At 38.3% G+C, this 12669-nt stretch overlaps 1 pseudogene; it reads right to left on the reverse strand.

Annotated features, from left to right (window-relative positions):
- Positions 1-388: 388 nt before the first annotated feature.
- Positions 389-924, reverse strand: LOC100968749 (large ribosomal subunit protein uL15-like; annotated as a pseudogene).
- Positions 925-12669: the final 11745 nt, after the last annotated feature.

Here is a 12669-nt window from a genome sequence, read left to right on the forward strand (position 1 = left end):
ACCATCCAGATGATACAGAGTATACTTACATTATATCTTTAAAAATTCAGAATAGCTTCAATATGAAATATAAAATTACCCACATTCTCCCTGGGAGCTCAGTTAGCAGAGAGTCATCTGAGAATCCCCAAGTCCTTGAGCTTCAGTTTGAGAAACGGTGCTGTGGTCTTTATTGATCCTGCTAAGTTGGAAAACATGGAATCTCCTCTGATAAGTATATGTTAGAAGATTTGCCAGGAGAAAGAGAAGCACAGGGAAGTCATAATTTAAATAAAAGGACAGAATATTTTTGGTACAGCCCTTCCCTACAAATATATCTTTCCAGGGCAGGGACATTTGTTCCTTGCTATGAAAAGGGGACCATGTAATTTAACATCCAACTAAGACATTTTTTTTTTTTTTGAAAAAGTAGTTAGCATTTAATGAAACTCCCTCCATGTGGCTTCAAGCCACCAGGACACAGGCCCCCCCCAACACTCTTAATCTTCTCCTCAGCTCTTCTGCTGAAGAATTTGGCCTTCACGATGACAGGCTGCTTTGGGAGCTTTCCCTTTCCCAGAACTTTGTAGTAGCCCGATCGCACCACATCAATGATGGGAGCAGCCCCAGTCTTGTTTTTAGCAGCATTCACCCGTGTCTGTTCACTGACCAAAGTCCACAATTTGTCAAGGTTGACAGTTGGGCAGAAGCTCTGGTTCCTCTTTAAGTGGTAATGCTTCATACCAACTTTCCCAAAGTAGCCTGGGTGGTATTTGTCGAAGTTGATCCGGTGGTGATGCAGACCACCAGCATTACCGCGGCCGCCGGGGTGCTTCCGGTGCTTGCCTATGCGGCCGTGGCCGTGGCTCACGTGGCCCCTAAGTTTCCGGGTCTTCCTCAGTCTGGATGGCATGTTGGCAGCCCAGACGAAAAAAGCCAACTAAGACATTTTTGAGAGTAGACAAGCAAGCTGTTAATAATTACACCAGGACAACTAAGTGACCAGGACAGTCCAGCCCACATGGTCACCCTAAGAGAAGAGTGAGGGAGGCACTCATGCATTTGAAGAGATCAAATAGATCTCATGCTTCGTGATAAATGCTTTTGAAGCCAGGCGGGAGTCTCATGCCTTTAATCCCAGCTACTTGGATTGAGACAGGAGGATTGCTTGAGCTCGGGAGTTTTCAGACTAGCCTGGTAGGCAACATAGCAGGCAACCCAGTCTCAAGGAAAAAAAAAGAGAGAGACAGAGAGAGATGAAATGCTTTTTTTTTTCTTTTTTGCTTTTTTTTTCATCCTGCACACTTTGTTGCAGTTCCCTTCTGCAAAAATGAGATACTCCCCCTTTCAGTGCAAATAAAAACCTTCTTAATTACAAAACGACTTCCTTTCTACTCTGCCTGAAATCTAAAGCATGAAGGTCTCCTCTTAATCAACAAATCAAAATACATTACAAGCACTGTCTAATGACTTCAATCTGATATTATTCTTAATGGAGCTTCTGGCAAGAGCCCAGCTGAGATAACTGATAGGCAAGATGAATAGTCAAAGCTAAGGCAGTGGCTTTCAGACTTTTTAGGGAATTTGAATAATGTTTATAAGATGACATACAAAGGTAAGCCCATAGACATACAGAAAGTTTTATTACACAGTATTTATCCTTAAACTTGTTATGTATTACACGCATACATATATACATGAACATATATATTATCCCACTTAATTGACCTTGACCCCCACTTAATTGATTTCATGACCCATTAATGATTTGGAATCTGCAATTTGAAAACCACTTCTAACTAGCCATACCCTTTTGCATCCAGTTAAGTAAAAAGGTACATAAATAGACAATGTAAATTCATTTCCATGTGTCTTTACAAAAATTCATTTTACTAATTTATTCTTGGTTTAAGTAAGTGTTGATTTTAGCACATTAAAAAAAAATCCTATATAAGGTGTTATATGCCATGTCATTCAAAGCCTCCCTGCTGCCTTCCCCTCCAGCCCTACCCCGTGTAGGCCTGTAATTATTAATTTCTCTTAGATTTCAGTGAATGTTTTCAGATTACTTGGCCTATATTAATTATATTGTTTTCCATTTTCCTTTGTGTGCTGAGAAACACAGCTAAATTCTATGACCACATACAGCACTTATCTCTGTTTATCTCCCTTCACCTACCCCATTCTCCACATGGCTTTTATTCTCTCATTATCCTCCCTCTTTAAAAAATGATTATGTTGTAGAAGATATACCGGCTAAGGGTGTATGTACCAGAGTCAGTCTGCCTGAGTTTGAATTCTATGCCACTCTCTAGCTGTGTGATGTTAGGCAAGTTACTTAACCTGTTTATATCTTAGTTTCCTCATCAGTAAAATTAGAATAACAACAATGAAAAGAACAATCATAATACCTATATCATAGTCATTTTGTGAGATCTAAATGAGGTAATACCTTTAGGTACTAGCACATTGCTTAGCCCATAGTAAGCAGACAATAAATAAAGCTATTGCTATTCTCATAAATTTTAGAAGTAGACATTACAATTAGTTGAGGGTTTCTTTTTCTCCCTTTTTTTCTTTCTATTGTTATTATTTTTTTACTGAGGGTTTTGTTAGCTTTTAATCTTGTGGAACTCAGAAACTCCCATTAATACGGTTTCATAGAAAATAGTCGTACAAATTTGTCTTTGCATCTTCTCTACAGAAGCCCCTTTGTCAGATGAATTCACAGAGTGTTTTCTTTTGGAATCCTTAGGCTAGGCTTACTTATTTGTGATATTTGTGTATGAGTTTGTTTTCCCACTAGTATATAAGAACTTTGAGGGTCAGGAGCTGTTTTATGAGTCGTTGAATTCCCCTAGCTCTTCATTCCCTGCTTTCTTATAGTGTGTGTTTCATAAATGTTTAATGAAATACATTAATTTAACAGTTTCCTTTGAATATCAAAAAAGGAAGAAAGTTCTCAGTAGAAAGGAGTAAAAATTCAAACAGAGATTGATGAAAGCACAGAGAGAGTTTGATATTCAGAACATTAACTGAGGCAGTAAGGCTAGAGTAGAATGGTCAACTGCCCCATTAGACGTGGTTAAGAAAATGGACTTTATTAGTAAGTCTGGGTATACACTTTTGTCTCTGTTACTTCCTAGTTATGCAAACGTGGGCAAATCATGTAACGTCTTTAAAGCTCATGTCCCTCAGCTCTACAATAAAGATAACTAAAAGATCCTGAAGGCCCAAGTTCTAGTGTTTTATAGCACCATAGGATGACTATAGTTAACAATAATATATATTTTTAAATATCTAGAAGACAGAATATTGAATGTTCCCAAAATAAAGAAATGATAAATGTTTGAAATGATGGCCCTGCTAATCATTCTGATCTGATCACTACACATTGTATGTGTTGAAACATTACTATGTACCCCATAATTACATATAATTATTATATGTCAATTTAAAAAATTTAAAAAAGATCATAAATGTAAAGTGTCTAGTATAGCACCTGATATATAGAAAGCAGATGATGTATTAGATTTTCTATTGCTGCATCACAAATTACAAAACTTGTCAATTAAAAAGAATACAAATGTATCTTACAGTTCCCATGAGTCAACAGTTCAGAATATTTTAGTTGGGTTCTCTGCTCAGGATCCCAGAAGGCTAAAATCAAGATGTAAATTGGGTATGCCCCTATCTAGAAGCTTTCCTGGAAAAAGATCTCTTTCCAAGCTCCCTCAAATTTTTGGCAAAATTAATTTCTTTGCAGGTACATGACTGAGGTTCAGCGTTCATACTAGGAACCACTCTCGACAACTAGAGACCACTCACAAGTCCTTGTCACATGGCCCCATGCATAAGCCTCTCACTCTAGGAATCTCTTAATTTCTTCCTTCAGGAAAGACCCCCAGTCCTTTTAAGTGCTCACCTGAATCAGGTATGCCAAGAATAATCTTTCTTTGAATAACAGATGAGAGATTTTTAGCTGATGTTCCCTCCCTGTACGTCTTCGTTACTGTAAGCATCTTGCCACTCTATGATTCTATTATTTACATACACATATTATTTATATAGCATAGCTCTTAACTATATAATCAGGTGCTAAGTTGGAAAAACATTTTTTTTCTAAGATTAGAAGAGAAACTAGGTGTGTTGGACTTATTGACAGCCAGTGGTCTCTACTATAGCACTTTCCTAAGAGGTTTTCAAAGGTAATTTTGATTATACGTGTGTTAGTCTATTTCATGTTGCTATAAAGGAATACCTGAGGCTGGATAATTTACAAAGAAAAGAGGTTTATTTGGCTTATGATTCTGCAGGCTGTACAAGAAGTATGGCACCAGCTTCTGGTGAGGCCTCAGGAAGATTTCAGTCATGAGGGAAGGCAAACAGGAGCAGGCATCACATGGTGAGAAAGGAAGTAAGAGGGAGAGGAGGTGCCAGGCTCTTTTTGACCATTGGATTTGTAACTATAGAGCAAGAGTTTACCCATTACTGTGGGGAGGGCACCAAATTATTCATGAGGGATGTGTTCTCATGACCGAAATGCCACCCACTAGGCCCCCCTCCAACACTGAGAGTCACATTTCTACATGAGATTTGGAGGGGACAAACATCCAAACTATATCAATGCACTATTTGCCCTCTATATTGTTTCTACAGATAACTCTACTATATTGTTTTTCTTATTATTATCATGACCTAGGAGACTTTGAGATAACTGATAAGGAGAGAAAAATGTTTGAATAGTTACAGAGTTAGGAAGACATTGGTTCTCTCATTCCTCCTGTCACAAGTGGTTGAAACATAAAATATGTTACAACTTTCAGTTTTATGAGTTATATTCAACTATGAAAGGAGTACAGAGAAATATAAAATTATCTCTGTCTTCAATGAATCTTCAATTTGATTGCAAACGTAAGACATATTTTCACATTTCACACAAATGTGAAAAGTTAAATAGCACTAGAAGGCAGTATATAATTATAAGACAAATGAATAGTGGATGGAGTCATAATTATAAATCGGAGAGGAGAAGTCAAGGATGGCTAAAGGAAGTAGGAGAGCATAGCTAAATCTACAGAAATGGGCAAGGTATCACCAGATAAAGAGAAAGGAAGAGGATATAATAGGAGGGTGGAGTGGCTTGAGCAGAAACATGGAAGCACACACAATGTAACATATTAATGGTGCAGTGGCTGGAGTCCAGAGTTCAACTAAGTGAATAGGAAGAGATAAAGTTGAAAGTGCAGATATTATTTGGAGCCTCAAATATGAATCCAAGGAGTGTGGGCTTAATCCAAAAGGCAGTAATAACCCATTGAAGCTTTTTCAAAAGAGGAATTCCACATAGAGTAGATATTGAGTAAGTATTTGTGAAAAGATGAATGAATACATAGTAAATATACTGTTTTAAGAAGAGTAATAGTTTGGGAAAGTTTGAATAGGAGGAGGAAGACTATTGGTTTTGGCTGTAGAGTATCAAGAGTCTGAGAGAGGTTCACAGGATCTGAGTTAGGTCACATGATAGCAGTGGGACTCCAAAAGGAGAGATTGATAGAAAGGAAGAATTAACAGGATTTGAAGACTAATTAGATATGGAGGAAAGGAAGAGAGAGGAACCAAAAATGACTCTGCATTTCCAGCCTGGATAATTTATAAATGATGGTTGCAATTTACAGTTTTCCCGTATGCAAAATGAGGAAAATAACAGTATTTTATAGTAAGCATGTCTCTATTATTATTGTTATGTACATAAAATGTCTAACATGGTACTTGAATGTTTAATTTCCAATAAATAATTGTTATTTTAATATTGTTATTTTCATCATTAATATTAATTCACAATCCTGAGATCCAAACAATTCTGAAAGTCTTTTGCTTGTTTGTTTGGTTGGGTTTTTTTGCTGTGTTGTTTTGTTTTGTTTTGTTTTTTGATAACACATGCAGTGATCTGACCTGGAGTCTTTTGGTAGCAAAATCTTACCCAAACTGACTGAGAACCTTTGTTTACTGTCTAAATAACCATATGTTTTGCTCTCCAAATATTAGCATATTTATGAAAAGATATTTGGTTTAACCTCCTGACCTACATTTGCCTATTTATCTGTCTCAATTCCTTGGCATATTTGTCGGTATGACAGTAGCTCAATCTAAGGGACAAATTTGGATGCTGACTGAGATTCTCTTGGGAGTGTTAAAAACATATGGTATATATAACATGTTACTCTTCTGATATTTGAAAACATCTAATTTCAAATTACATCCAGCTTGAGAGTTTTGGATAAAAGGTGGTGGATCGTATTACTGTTGATTGAAAAAGGAAAACAGAGACAACTACTTTGAGGAGACAAATAGTTGATGAGAGATATGTTGAGTTTGAGGTAACGAGAGCACAGAAGTGAAACTATTTTCTAGGTGATTGGTGATACCTGATTGGATTTTCAAGCAAATAAGCAGGATACACATAGAAGTGAAATTTCAAGTCATGAGTAGGAATGAAATCTAGAAAGACAAGGGAAAGGCAATGGGAAGAAAGCTGTAAGGGGATTATTGAAACAAGGTGTATGTATGCACCGCATGTAACGAAAAGCTCTGGCTAAGCTATCAAAAAGCCGGTGTTTAGTAGGGTTGAAGCTGAGTCTGTAAGAATAGGTTGAGATGGAAAAGAAGCAGGAGAGTGCCATACTTGCCAAGGAAAGAACTAACTTTAAGAAGGAGCAGTCGATTACTAGAATCAAGTGCTACAGAGAGGTCAGAGAAAAGGAGAACAATCATAGCAGCAAACAGATTGGATTTGTTAATTTTGGATGCTCAATGGTAATGAGATGGTATCAGAGAAGGAAGAACAGAGGACTTAAGCGGGGAACCATAGCAGTCTAACTGGATTTCTTTACTTCTTGAGTATACTCATTCCTGGTTGATTCAAGAACACAAGAGTCAAAGAATCACAAAACTTATAGCTAAATCTAATCATATATTCTATCCCTCTTGTTTGTAGTTAAGAAGGCTGATGCCTCCAAAGTGGTTAAGATTCTGGTAACAGTCACATAATGAGTTCATGGCAGAGTTAAGACTAGAACATGAATACTGACATTCCCAATTACGTGCTGTTTCTTCTCTGTACTAGGCATCAAAGCAGTGCATTCATCTAAGGGTTCTGTTTGAATGACACCTTTAGGTATTACTGCAGCCCCCCTTAGTACAGAAACAAAATACTCCTCCACCAGTTTAAGAATAAAAAGTCTTATTAAAAAGCCTTTTCTTTATACTATTATGCCTCTCACACCATTGGGATTTTATGAAGAATTGAAAACTTTACACATCCATATATTATAACTTTCAGTGAGCCCAATAAAATGTTCCTTTGTATCAATATCCATGATTCTGTCCAGAAACTCTTTCAGTAGTTTAATTTCTCTTAGTCTTTTTTTTTTTTTTTTTTTTGAGATGGAGTTTTGCTCTTGTTTCCCAGGCTGGAGTGCAATGGCGCAATCTCGGCTCACCACAACCTCTGCCTCCCGGGTTCAAGCAATTCTCCTGCCTCAGCCTCCTGAGTAGCTGGGATTACAGGCACGTGCCTCCACACCTGGCTAATTTTGTATTTTTAGTAGAGAAGGGGTTTCTCCATGTTGGTCAGGCTGGTCTCGAACTCCAGACCTCAGGTGATCCACCTGCCTCAGCCTCCCAAAGTGCTGGGATTACAGGCATGAGCCACCGTGCCCCGCCTCTCTTAGTCCTAATCTTTATAACTTGCAAAATCTTAACAGCTCAAGCAGATCTCTACAGGATAGTAAACTCCTTAGAGGCAGGAATTTTATCTTATCTTTGTATGTCTGGCACCCTAAAATGATGTCAACAACATAGTATATATTCAATAAATGCTTGTTGAATGAACAAATAGGTGAATAAATGAATGAATTAGTGGAACGTTCAGTAAGCCTCCTTGAGAAACAGTGGGAAGATAAGGTATTTGGCTCAATCTCCTGACATAGTTAGCTTGTGCTTGCTTTTCCAACTCATGTCTAACAGAAATAGCCCTCAGCATATTTGCAAACACAATAGTACCCTCAATCAAAGGGAAAACACTTGGATTATCTCTCAGAATTATTGCTAACAAGTTTTACTTATTTGGATGCCAGTGACCCTTACTAAAGACTTGGGACTTGGAAAGAGGTCACGGAGGTGGTAGGGGAATGTGTTGGCCCTGGCCCTCTAATATTCTGATTATATGTTTCTTTGCTGCTCAGTCAGTTGCTTTTGGGGCTTTTTATTTTGTTTGAAATGCAGCCTAGAGGGCAAAAAGATGTACCAGAAATTCCAGCCTTATTTGGAAGGGCCCTGTAGAAAGTGGCTTATCAATACTTAGCACTTTTCCACATGTACTACACAAGTATGCCTTATTTCAGGAAATTTGCAAAGCGGTAATCATATATTTCACCCTGTATTATAATAATATATTTTTCTCTTTCCTGAGTGTGATGTGCTCTCAACTATTTAGCATCTAATGTCACAAATTTCCAGCACTGGCAGATTAGAATGCCTCAAAGGCCTAATGACTCCTAAGTGGCTCACCGTCAGCTCGGTACAGCTAAGCAATTCCCATGCTGCTCAGGAGTCATGTATTATGCTGGCAGGCTGCCTCACTGGTGAGTTACCTTGAGACAAAAGTGTTGTCAACAGTGGAACAGTCAGTTTTTCCTTAAAGCCCTTTATTCACTCCTCTCCCCCAACTAGGTATAGCCGTATTTCTAGAGCAGCAATCACAAAGTACACCTAGTGATTTTATCAGGATTTCTGGCTAAATTAACTTAAACAGCGACACGAGTGGAAATATACCTCCCTGGCTTCCCTGCCAGCCTACCCTGAGAACATTCTGGCTTAATTTCTCTCTTTAACAAGACCAAGAAGACAGTCTTTTGCGTCTCCATGAGAAAAGTATTTACATATTCAGAAATCAGCTTGGCAAACCAGAGCTAAGAGTATGGGGAATAAACATTGTCTCTGTTCTTTTTTTCCTCTCAAAGTTGAGAATCAAATTCTTGAATATGATAAGAGTTAAAAGTTGGCAAAAGAGATGGCAACAGTGATGTGACATCTGTCAAAAAGTGTTGATCAGCGGAGGCCTCTCTGCCTACCTTGTGCACCCTTGGGCTCTCAGGGCCTTGACAGGTGTTTCCCTTTTTCCGCCTTCCTTTCCCTGGACTGGCTTCCTGGGCTTGATAGGGGCAGATGCAAGCATTCCACAGCTTGCATTGCCTCATTTAAAATGCACGGTGGGTAGAAATTAAAATTAAAATGAGTTCTTTTTTAAGCAAAAATGTCACCATTCTCTTTCAAAGATGATAACCTGAGTAATGACTATCAAGAGAAAAGATTGGTGTCAAATTATGAGGCTGGGCTTAGTGGGCTTATGATTTATGTATAGGAATACATCATTTTTTGACAAAGAGCAAGATGAGGTTGAAATTGTATTTATTTGGCAAGCCAAACTGGCTTCTTTGACTTTTTTTTTTTTTTTTTTTTTTGAGATGGAGTCTTGCTCTGTCACCCAGGCTGGAGTGCAGTGGCACCACCTTGGCTCACTGCAAGCTCCACTTCCCGAGTTCACGCCATTCTCCTGCCTCAGCCTCCTGAGTAGCTGGGACTACAGGTGCCTGCCACCACCCCCGGCTAATTTCTTGTATTTTGTTTAGTAGAGATGGGGTTTCACGTTGTTAGCCAGGATGGTCTTGATCTCCTGACCTCGTGATCCGCCCGCCTCGGCCTCCCAAAGTGCTGGGATTATAGGCGTGAGCCCCCGTGCCCAGCCTCTTTTACTTTTAAGCCATTGGCATACATTTAATATGTCATATGCACTTACTTAATATCGGGTAGCAAGGACATATGTGTTCATGTTCAAAACTAGGCTAGGCAGTCCTCTACTGGACCACACAGGAAGTCTCCAAACTATTCTAGGAGATGAGAGCTGTCTCTTTGTGTTGTGACAGGTATTCTAAGCCATTCATTTTGAGCAAGATTTCTTTAGCTGTTTTCTCTGTTTCTCTCTCTTTTCTATTGTTACAAAGAGAGGTCTATAACTTTTGCAAGTGGAAAAATTGGTCTAACTACCACTAGCTTTCTTTGGAAATGTATATTTGCTTTCTTCCTGTCTCTTTCTCACTGGCAAGTTATTTTAGCAGTCAAGCTATTTGTGTGTCAAAAATAAGTATGGTACATTTTCTAGTCTACCTTTACTAAGTAATAGTCATGAGTACAATCTCACATAAAATTTTGCAATAAGGAATTCAGGATAGGTTTTATTCTGCTTACTTCTCAAGAGAGCTGATTAAGTGAGAATCATTTGATCCAAATTTGTAGCTACTGCTGCCATGTTGAGTGCGGGGTGTCTTGAAGTGTATAATCCCCACCTTCCCACCAATCCAGGAAGGAAAATATTGAAGTTCCTTATCTACAGCGTAATCTCTGTGTTCTGTTTCTTCTTGTCATTTTCATTATATATACAGACCCCTCAGGAGAGAACAACGGTTCTGAGTCATATTTCACATTGCAACTTGTGAAGCATAATAAATCTTGTTTCAAGTTGTGAAGAGGAGATCTGCACAAACACTACATACCATACAATACTTACAAAATTTAAGTTTGTGGTCCCTTCTTGAGTCCCACATGTAAAAATCACAAATCATGCTTTTGTGCATTTAGATATTTTACCAATGCTATACTTCTCCCATCACATGTTCAAGAAGATCTTGGAAGAAGTGATATGCCATACGTAAAGAACAATGTCTTTGAAACGAGTCAAATGCTTAGTAAATCATTTGGCTTCTGAATACTTGTTTACTCTTTTGTGGAATGGAGATGGTGATACTGTCATGAAGGGTTACTGTATGGTCTAGAAATCACTGGCGTTCAGGTAGGTAGACTCTTCTGAATCTGAGTCTACCACACTTTCCCTTGGCTGAGCATTATTCCCAGTAAACCTGTTGTCCTGGATAATCCTGGTCACATGCAGTGTCCAGTACTGTGGATTTTGTGTGCGGTTCCTAATTTGTTTCGTCTAACAGCTACTCTCACTGGTGTTCTGAGGCCCAGAACCTCTTAGAGCCAATGTGTTCTAGGTTTTCTAAGCTACTGCTTTCAATTCATGTTTTAAGCTATTTTTTTTTCTCATTGGTGAACATATAACTTTTGAAGTTCTGTTTCCCAGAGACTCCAGAGGCAGGCCTATGACTTGTTCATTCATCCATTCAACAAATATTTAGTCCTTTAACCAACCCCATATGCCATACCAATATTTCTAGATCCCCTTTACACTGTGCATCTTCTATTTTTTTAATGTATCATTAGCATATCATGCAACTTATTCTTTTTTATTGCCTCTTGCTCCACTATAATGCAAGCTCCATTGGGACAGAGATCTTCATTTTATTCACTGATGCATCCCAAGCAAATACAATAATTCACAGCACATATCAAATATTTGTTGAATGAGTTTAGAATATATTATGTTTTAGGAACATGGGAACTGGTAAGTTATATTGGTCTTCCAGAGAACAGTTCATTCAGAAACTTTCTTGGTGTTCTTTAGAATTATTAAAGTTTCACATTGAGTATCCAGCTTCTTTCTTCTGTACACTAAAGGAAAGGTAACATCACATATTTTATCTGAACTCCGGTAAGCTCTTGATCTCCTGTGGTCTGTGCCTTCATCCTCCTCCTTATTATCATCATCACAGTTATCATCATCATGTTAACTAGTCTGCTAGATGGTTTCCAATGGTCTTTGCCAGTGGTCTTTACACAAGCATGCAGTCCTCTCCCATATTGAATAGGGATGATGTGTGTAACCAATAAGAGATGATTATGTGTAATTTCTAAGGCTAGGTCATAAAAAATATTACAGCTTCAGCCTTTCTCTCTTAGATTATTTCCTTTAGGGAAACCAGGTTTCATGCCATGAGGACAATAAAACAGTCCTCTGGAGAGGTCCAAGGATCAAGGAACTAAGGCCTTCTGCCAAAGTTCCTATGAATGAGCCATTTTGGAAGTGGATTTTCTAGCCCTTGTCAAGACTTAGATGACTGAAACCCTAGCCAACATTTTGTCTATAGTCTCGTGAGAAACTGAGCCAGAAACATCCAGCTAAACTGCTCCCAAAGTCCTGACACATAGGAATTGTGAGCTAATAAAAGATTATTGTTGTTTTAAGCTATTAAGTTTTGATGTAACTGTTACATAGCAGTAGTTACTATGTAATGTAATGTAGTTACTAATGTAATCACTGCACTTCTTGAGTGCCTTCATGTACAAACAAGTATATGATTTCATTCTTAAAGCAAACATCTGAATTGTCTTAGCCCATTTTGTGCTGCCATAATAGAATAGCTGAAACTTCATAATTTATAATGAACACAAATTCATTTGGCTTATGTTTCTGAAGACTGGGAAGTCCAAAAACTTGGTGCTGGCGTCTGGAGAGGGTCTTTGTGCTGCATCATTCCATAGCAGAAGGTGAAAGAGCAAGTGAGCATGCAAGACAGAGAGGAAAGGGGCCAAACTTATCCTTTTATCACGAGCCCACTCCCAAGATAACTAACCCACTCCCATTATAATGGCATTAGTCCATTTATTATGTCAGAGCCCTTATGAACTAATCACCTCTTAAAAGTTCACTTCTCGATACTATGGCATTGA

Source organism: Pan paniscus, chromosome 2 (assembly GCF_029289425.2).
Source record: "Pan paniscus chromosome 2, NHGRI_mPanPan1-v2.0_pri, whole genome shotgun sequence".
Lineage (NCBI taxonomy): Eukaryota > Metazoa > Chordata > Mammalia > Primates > Hominidae > Pan > Pan paniscus.